Source organism: Pantherophis guttatus, chromosome 4 (genome assembly GCF_059756535.1).
Source record: "Pantherophis guttatus breed Tessera chromosome 4, ASM5975653v1, whole genome shotgun sequence".
NCBI classification, from domain to species: Eukaryota; Metazoa; Chordata; class Lepidosauria; order Squamata; family Colubridae; genus Pantherophis; species Pantherophis guttatus.
The window spans coordinates 87704757-87713584 of NC_142066.1; the positions used below are offsets into that span (position 1 = coordinate 87704757).

Genomic DNA, 8828 nt, shown 5'->3' on the forward strand with positions numbered 1-8828 from the left:
GAAACACTTATAGGCTGACCTTTACAACATTGGCTGGACTGATAAGAATAAGGCTGACCTTTACAACATTGGCTGGACTGATAAGAAACAGATGTTTAAGAAAGAGAGGCACACTGGGAGTCTTGTTTTTAAGACTAGCTGAATAGTGAGCTTTTTGAAAATTTGTACAAGAAAAAAAACTTTTCAAAGTGAAGTAATGGAATTGTTTGTTAGTTTTTTTTTTTACTCTTGCTACTTTTGAAGCAACTGTTGCTTTTTTTATTCTCTTTTCTTTTTATAGCTATTCATTTGTATTTTTGCTTTTACTTTTTTATTTACTACTTGCTGGCTGGAATAAGTGGTTGGATAAGACTTTTGGACTTGGGTGGTTTGTTTGTTTGTTTGTTTGTTTGTTATATATTTTTGCTTTTTATAGAGATATTTTTGGTTTGGCTAAATTTTAAAGAAAACTTGGATTAAGGCAAGAAGAGCCTGAAGAGTGATAAGTGGCCTTTATTTTTTATTTTTTACCTTTTTCTCAGATTTTTTTTCTTTTCATTTTTTTCTTTATTTTGCTCTGGGTTTTTTCTTTTTTTTTCCCTTCCTTTTTGGGGTGGTTGTTTGGATTTTATCTTTTTCCCCCCTAATCTATTCAATGGGGTGGATTAGATATTTGGATTATGGATTGAAATTACATTTGGATTACAAATTGGGTGGATAGCAGTATTAAAGAGATGAAGAAAATAACAGCATATCTACATCCAACAGCAAGCCCTTCTACTGCAGAGACACAGAAAACATCAGAGACTATGGAATTAAAAAATATGATACAGATGGCTTCATGAAGATCTGAAAGAAAGGATAGTTAAATTAGATGAGAAAATGGAAAAAGTAGATGGGGAACTAAAAGATGTCAAGGGGATGATTGGGAAAAATGAAGAAAGAATACAAAAAGTAGAAGAAAAGGCAGATTTGACAGAAAAAAGAGTGGGAGAACTAGAGGATAGATTGACAACTGACAAAAATCAGGAAAGAACAATTATTGCCTTAAAGATGGACCATGCTGATTATTACTTAAGATTTCAAAACATAGAAGAAGAGAAGGGGAAAACTTGGCAGAAGTCATGGCAGAGTTGCTGGCAGAAGTGATGGAGGAATCCAAAGAAAAGATATTAAATGGGATTGATGAAATATTCAGAGTGCATACAAAATATGCAATGAGAAACAAATTGCCGAGAGAAGTGCATGTAAGATTCACAAAGAAAGCAATAAAAACAGCGATATTACAGATAACAAGAAACACCCCAATGAAATATAAAGATAAAAAGATAGTAGTGCTGAAATAAATACCCAAAAGAGTAAGAGACCTAAGGTAAGATTATCAATTTTTGACAAAGTGTTTAATCAACAAAGGAGTGAGTTTCAGGTGGTTAATACCAGAAGGAATCCTTCACAGGAGCTTGAGGGAGGAGCAGCTGCCTGTGAGGGTGGGGGGTCTAAGTGAGTACAGAGAAAAAGCAGAGTGAAACTTGCCTCCTTTACATTTCACTTCACAGGAGCTAGAGGGAGGAGCAGCTGCCTGTGAGAGGGGGTCTGAGTGACTACAGAGAAAAAGCAGAGTGAAACTTGCCTCCATTACATTTCACTTTACAGGAGCTAGAGGGAGGAGCAACTGCCTGTGGGGGGGGGTCTGAGTGAGTACAGAGGAGAAAGGTAGCTAGTTATAATCATATAACTATAAACCAAAAATAGCAATAATATATTCAGGGTTAGTGCAATTGAGACTGTGATTTTATTCTATTTCAAAATGACCGGCTTTGTTCAGTGTAATATTTGTTTTTCAGCTGTCTTTTGCAGTACTCTTTTCAAATTTGGGTACTGTCCTCTTTGTAAACAAATTAGTAGTCTACGTGGACAAATGACCTATCTAGAACTACTAATCTGTACTCTCCAAACAGAAATTAGGTGCCCAAATCAGCCATTCCACTCTATTGAGCTGCCACACCATCAGTCCCCTCTACCACAAAGATTCTGCAGGAGAAGGGCAGTATGGACAACCATGGGATCTGGCAGGGTGAGAGCTGTGAATCATAAACACAAAGCTTTTGCTGTGTCCCAGCATAACCGATACAATGCCCTTGCTGATCTTAATAGGGACACTAAAGTGACAGGTTAAGGTAGTTGTGATACTGATAACTCAAATAAGCAGGGGATTGTGGTCCAAGATGAAGAACTTACTTTGGAAAGGGGAAAGTGTGAATCAGGTATTACACATTGGTCACACAAGAAGAGCACAGTATCCAAAAAGAGAAGCCACCTTTTGGTTGGTGATTCAATTGTAAGGGATGTAAATTTAGGAAAAGATATGGAGGTTTTTAAAGAGATCAGGTGTCTGCCAGGTGCTACTGCCAGCAGAGACAAGAGGCATATTCTTAAGATAGTCAAGAATGCCAGTAAGGACTGTGATGTTGATGCTATTATACATCTTGGCACAAATGATCTGTCCCAAAAGGATGTACTTTCTGTGCAGAATGATTTCCAGAGCTTGGGGTATGAACTTAGTAGTATAAGTTGTAGGCTTATCTTTTCAGAGGTTTTACCGGTATATAAGGAACAAAAAGGGAAAGGTCAGCATGTAGCAGAGTTTAATGTGTAGCTAAAGGAATGGTGTAGAAGGGAAGGCTTTGGTTTTATTAGTCATGATGTCTGCAACTGGTCTAATGAAGAACTGTACAAAAGAGATGGATTGCATCCATCAAAGAAAGGGACTGAGTTACTTAGCAATAAATTCACAAATTTTCTGGATAAACATTTAAACTGAACAGTGGGGACAGAGAATTAATTGATACAGAAAATGTCTGTCCCCAGCAATCCAAAATTAATAGGGCTATCAGTGTATGTAACATAGATGTCTGTGCGAGTAAGATTATCACCCCTGCTGTCAACCAAAACCAAACATTTAATAGTGAGTGCCATACCATGTGCATTAATCAAACAGGTGGCAAGAAAGCAAGGGCAGTCAGGCACAACACAGGTTATGTAGACAGTAAAAATAGGGTCAATCAAAATGGACTCAAATGTCTATACACCAATGCACAGAGTATGAGGAATAAACAGGGTGACTTAGAAATTCAAGTAAATGAATATACCGCTAGAGGGATATAAATTATTTAAAAGAAATAGACCAAATAAAAGAGAAGGTGGAGTTGAACTATATATAAGAAATAACTACATCTTTACAGAAATAGAGCACAACAATGATGAAAATTATCTTGAATGCATTTGGGTCAATATTAAAGGGGGGGGATGACTTTGCCATAGGTCTATACTATAGGCCACCCAACCAAACAGAGGAAGTAGATGAACTTTTTGCTAGTCAGCTAACTAAGGTAGGTACATCACAATAGTAATGGGGGATTTTAACTACCCTGACATCAACTGGGAGACAAACTCTGCACCAAGTGGAAGATCCAACAGGTTCCTAACAAACCTAGCAGACAACTTTATTTCCCAAACAGTAGAGAAGGGAACAAGGGGATCAGCCATATTGTACTTAATTCTCACTAACAGACATGAAATGATAGAAGGTGTTGAAGCTACAGGAAACTTGGGGGCAAGTGATCACGCAATATTGGAATTCAACATTATTGTAAGAATCGCCTCTCCTTCCAACTTAAGAAAGTACGAACTCTTGAAACGTAGTTGTTCAAAAGGATTCTTTTATTAAGCAGAACTGAAAACCATCCAGCTAAGGCAAAGCAGTAGGATTAAAGTGGTAGAGACCCCTCCCTTTAGGTCAGAATGCAGATTTCAGCCAATACACAAGTGTGAAGATGTTTTCTTTACTATTTCCTTTGAGAACCTGAACAAACATGCATTCCCACCACTTCCCTTTAAAGTGAGACAACCCACATGGCTATCATATAAATTCCTGCAGGTAAAGGGAATCTCAGGCTTCCTTGGCGCCAGGATATAGGTTGTAAAATATCTGATGACACTGATCTGTCCCCGTACCCACACACACACAAACACAGCCAGCCGAGGGTTAAGGAAACACTTTGGAACGCACCCAGGTCTTATCTCCCACTTGGCAGTGATAGACACACCGTCTGCCAAATGTCTTTATTTTCACAAATAGAAAGATAAGGTACTTAACATGCAAAAAGTCCAAGCAGAAATAATATTTCTCTCCGCAGTTCCGAACGAGGCTTTAGTGACTATCCAAGGTTTACTTTTGTTCATCACAAGGATCACTGACCACTACTCTCTATTATATAGTCTCTGGGGTGTGGTCCAGTGACTCAGTTCTAATCCCTAGCACGCCTCCTAAGCTGCTGCAAACGTTTATCATGCCTTCGGAGGCGTGCGTCCAGGAATGATGTTTCTTCGTCACTCTGATCCGAGCCAGCTGTCTCCCTACTGATCTCCTCTCCCTCGGCCGGCACCTGAGACAATGCCAGAGGGGAGGGGCCTGGAGAGGGAGGCCTGGCTGACTCCTCTTCCTCATGCTCGGAGCTTTCTTCCTCCGATGGGACAGGCTCAGAGGGCGGGGCCATAAAGACACAGGCCATGCTAGTAAATTGAATCCAAGTCCCCCCTTCCTTCACTTGAATGGCAGTATCACTTTTAGGGATCTGACATGCTACCCTCCTTAGAAAACAAAAGGGTCCACCTGTAAATATATATATATATATTTCAAGATTTCATGATAGTAGATCAACAAGGTTTGTTAGGGTATTGGGAGTGAAATTTTCTCAGTAAGATTGGAGCCCTAACGTGGTGTTTAGCAACCCATTCATTGTGTGCTGATGGTAAATGTTTCCAAGTAACTAAGTATTGGACTTTCCCTCTGTGGATCCTAGAATCAAGGATTTCCTTGATTTCAAAGTGTTGTTCACCTTCAATCATGATGGGAACAGGTGGTGTAAATGTAGGTGGTCTGAGGGATGAGATTACTTCTCGTTTAAGTAAACTGATATGGAATACTGGGTGGATCTGCCTGAGTGTCTTTGGAAGAAGTAGTTCAACTCCTACTGGATTGATGATTCTAGTGATGGGGAAAGGTCAAATGAACTTTGGCCCTAGTTTCTTTGATGGTTGTAATGATTTCAAGAATTTTGTAGATAAGTATACTCTGTCTCCAATATGAAAAGGTTTGGGTTCCATCCTTTTCTTGTCAGCTTGAATCTTAAAAGCTTCTCTAGCTTCCTGTAAGGCTAATCTAACCACTGGCCACGTGTTTTGCAAATTATCCATCCACTCCTTAAGTGAGGGGATGGTGGGTTCTTCTGTGGGTAGTTCAGGCATGGGGCTGAAATCCTGGCCTGTTGCTACTCTAAAAGGGGTAAAACCAGTGCTTGAACGGACAGCATTATTAAACGCAACTTCAGCAAAAGGCAAAAGTTCGGTCCAGTTATCCTGTTGAAAATTAATGAAACATCTTAAATATTGTTCTAGTACCAAGTTCAAAATTTCAGAATTACCATTAGTACACGGATGAAAAGATGTGCTCAACCCCTGGCCAGTACCAAGTAAGCCCAAAAACGCCCTCCAAAAGTTGGAGGTGAATTGAGCCCCTCTGTCGGAGATGATCCTTTGTGGAGCACCATGAAGTCGATAAATGTGTATTAGGAATAATTTGGCTAAACTTTTAGCAGTTGGGATCTTTTGGCAGGGTATAAAATGTGCCTGTTTTGAAAATAGGTCTGTCACAACCCAAATAACAGTATTTCCCTCACTGTTTGGCAATTCCACGATGAAATCCATAGCGATCTCTCTCCAAGGCGCTGCAAATTCAGCTACCTTCTGCAATAGACCTGGGGATTTCCCCTGGCGTCTTTTTGCTGCTGCACAAATGGGGCAGCTAGCTACATAGCTTTCTATGTCCTTTTTTAGTGATGGCCACCAAAATTGTCTTTTAATCAGGTGTAAAGTTTTCACAAACCCAAAATGTCCAGCTAATTTGGAGTCATGGCACCGTACCATTAAGCATAGTCTTTGGCTTGCAGGGATATACAACTTTCCCCCCCCCCCCACCCAAGCCAAGTCTTCTTTCATCATACAGCTGGATTTGTTGTTCAAAAACCATTCATCAGTGGCCAATGCTTGTTTAAAATTTTGGGTGATGTCATTGTCTGTCACTGTTTCTTGTTTTTCCTGGGATCTGGTGACTACTTTAGCGGCTAGTTGACTGTTTTGTACTATAGGTTTGATTACGTCTGACCTTGCACGAATGTATTGCGGTTTTCTGGATAGCGCATCCGCCAGAAAGTTCCCCCCCCCCGGGAGGTATTTTAGAGTAAAATCAAAGTGTTTAAAGTACTGAGCCCATCGTACTTGTTTTGGGGAGAGTTTCCTTGGGGTCTTAAGGGCTTCTAGATTTTTATGATCAGTCCAGACTTCAAAAGGGGTCTTACTGCCTTCTAGGAAGTGCTGCCAGGTTAACAATGCCCAACGAACTGCATATGCCTCTTTCTCCCAAATAGCCCACCTTTGCTCAGTCTCATTCAACTTTTTGGATGTGTAAGCGCAGGGTTGTAGTTGGTCTTGCTCATTCTTCTGAAGCAGGACCGCTCCTATTGCCACATCGCTGGCATCTGCTTGTATGACAAATGGTTTCTCCGTGTCCGGGTGTTGTAGAATTGGTTCTGCTGAGAACAGCCGTTTAAGTTTTTCAAATGCTGCCTGGCATTCCATAGTCCAGTTCAATGGTTGCTTTGGTTTAGGGTTGTCCTCCCCCTTTGTTTTTAAGAGCTTGGTGATGGGGAGGGCAATCTGAGCGAACGCAAGGATAAACTGGCGGTAAAAGTTGGCAAACCCCAGGAAGCTCTGTAACTGTTTACGTGTGCGTGGAGGGTCCCAATCAAGCCTGCACTTTTAGAGGATCCATCTCAACCCCCTGGTGTGAAATGCGGTATCCCAAATAGTCAATCTTCTCTTGATGGAATTCACATTTGGAAAGTTTGGCATAAAGTTTGGCAGCACGGAGTTTGTTTAAAACTGCCCTGACTAGTTTTACATGTTCTGCTTTGGTCTCGGTATAGATTAAAATGTCGTCCAAATAGACCAGAACTCCCTTATATAAATGCTGATGCAGCACTTCATTTATTAACTGCATAAACACTGCAGGGGCTCCTTGTAACCCACAGGGGAGCACCTTGAATTGGTAGCAGCCGAGGGGGGTGTTAAATGCCATTTTCCACTCATCCCCTTCCTTAATTCTGACACAGTAGTAAGCCTCCCTTAAGTCCAGCTTTGAAAAATTTTTCCCTTTAGCGAGGTGTGCTAACATATCTTTCATAAGGGGGAGAGGATACACGTTCTGCACACTGATAGTATTAAGGTTTCGATAGTCAACACATAAGCATTTTGAACCATCTTTTTTCTCTCTAAACAACACTGGGGCTGCGATTTTTGGTCGGGCTGGCTCGATGAAACCCCTTGCTAGGTTTTTCTCAATGAATGTTCTCAGCTCTTCCAACTCCCTTGGTGACATGCTGTACATCTTGGGTTTAGGGAGTTTTGCGCCAGGTAAGATTTCTATTGCACAGTCAGTGGCACGGTGGGGGGGGGCTCATCTGAACCTTTTTCGCTAAAAACCTCAGCTAAATCCTTGTATTCTATGGGTATGCCCTCAGTTGGTGTGGCATGACCAGGCATGGCTGTTTCTCGATTCTCTGCCCCCTCAAGTCCTTTATGTGGATACTCAGCAAAAGTCACCTTCCTCTGAAATTTTATGATGCCTTGTTTCCAGTTGATTTGTGGGTTCCATCTTTTTAGCCACGCAAGGCCCAGAACCAACGGCCATTCCATGCCAGGTGCCACTATAAAGGTAAGCCTTTCCTCGTGGCTTCCAATGCCTATATGTAGAGGCACGGTGGCCAGAGAAGCTGGCTCCCCTCCTGCTATTGACCCATCTAGTTGGCAGAAAGCAATGGGGGTTTTCAGCTTTCTTACGTTAATCCCTAACTTCTCTACTAAGGTTGGGCTGATCAAACAATGGGTGCACCCCGAATCCACTAGGGTGGGGATACTTATCTCCCTGTCCTGGTTTGGGATAAATAGTCTTAAGGGGAGGGTAAGCGGTTTAATTGGTTTGCTTACCAGTGGCTCATCATCTGGATCGCTTCCGAACGAGTGTGATTCCTCCTGTTCAGATGTCAGGGTTTCTTCCCCAAAGAGGGGAGGGGATGGGACTTCTATGGTCTCCCTGCTCCTCAGGGCAGTCTCCTTCCTATGCCAACCTGGTTTTCCAGGACCCTCCCCCGGTGGGTGGTTCCAGGCGGGTGTTTGCGAACGACACTCTGCAGCTCGGTGCCCTTCTTTTCCACACTTGAAACAGGCTGAAGATCTCGGGGAGAATGTGGTTTGTGGTTTGTGGGGCTCTTGCTTCCATTGGGGTGAGGATTTCTTCCATGCTTGCCCCGCTCTTCTTCTTCTTCTTCTTCTTCTTATTGAATTTGTATACCGCCCTTCTCCCTGAGGACTCAGGGCGGTGAACAGCCAAATAAAAACATCAAATACAAATATTAAAATACAGTTAAAAAAATGTATATAAATTTGGCCCCATTAATTAAAACAATAAACCAAACAATTAAAAACACTTAAAAAGAATTAGGCCAGCCTAATTGAAAGGGATCTTGGAGTCCTAGTGGACAACCATTTAGATATGAGCCAGCAGTGTGCAGCAGCTGCCAAAAAAAGCAAACACAGTTCTGGGCTGCATAAACAGAAGGATAGAATCAAGATCACGTGAAGTATTAATACCACTTTATAATGCCTTGGTAAGGCCACACTTGGAATACTGCATTCAGTTTTAGTCGCCACGATGTAAAAAAGATGTTGAGACT

At 41.6% G+C, this 8828-nt stretch overlaps 1 long non-coding RNA gene across 1 annotated transcript; it reads right to left on the reverse strand.

The window, feature by feature from the left end:
• Positions 1–420: 420 nt before the first annotated feature.
• On the reverse strand, positions 421–8339 carry LOC148114216 (uncharacterized). Its single transcript, XR_015733918.1, has 2 exons — positions 8083–8339; positions 421–4651 (listed from the first exon to the last, which is right to left on the reverse strand). It is a non-coding gene; the product is annotated as an uncharacterized LOC148114216 (long non-coding RNA).
• Positions 8340–8828: the final 489 nt, after the last annotated feature.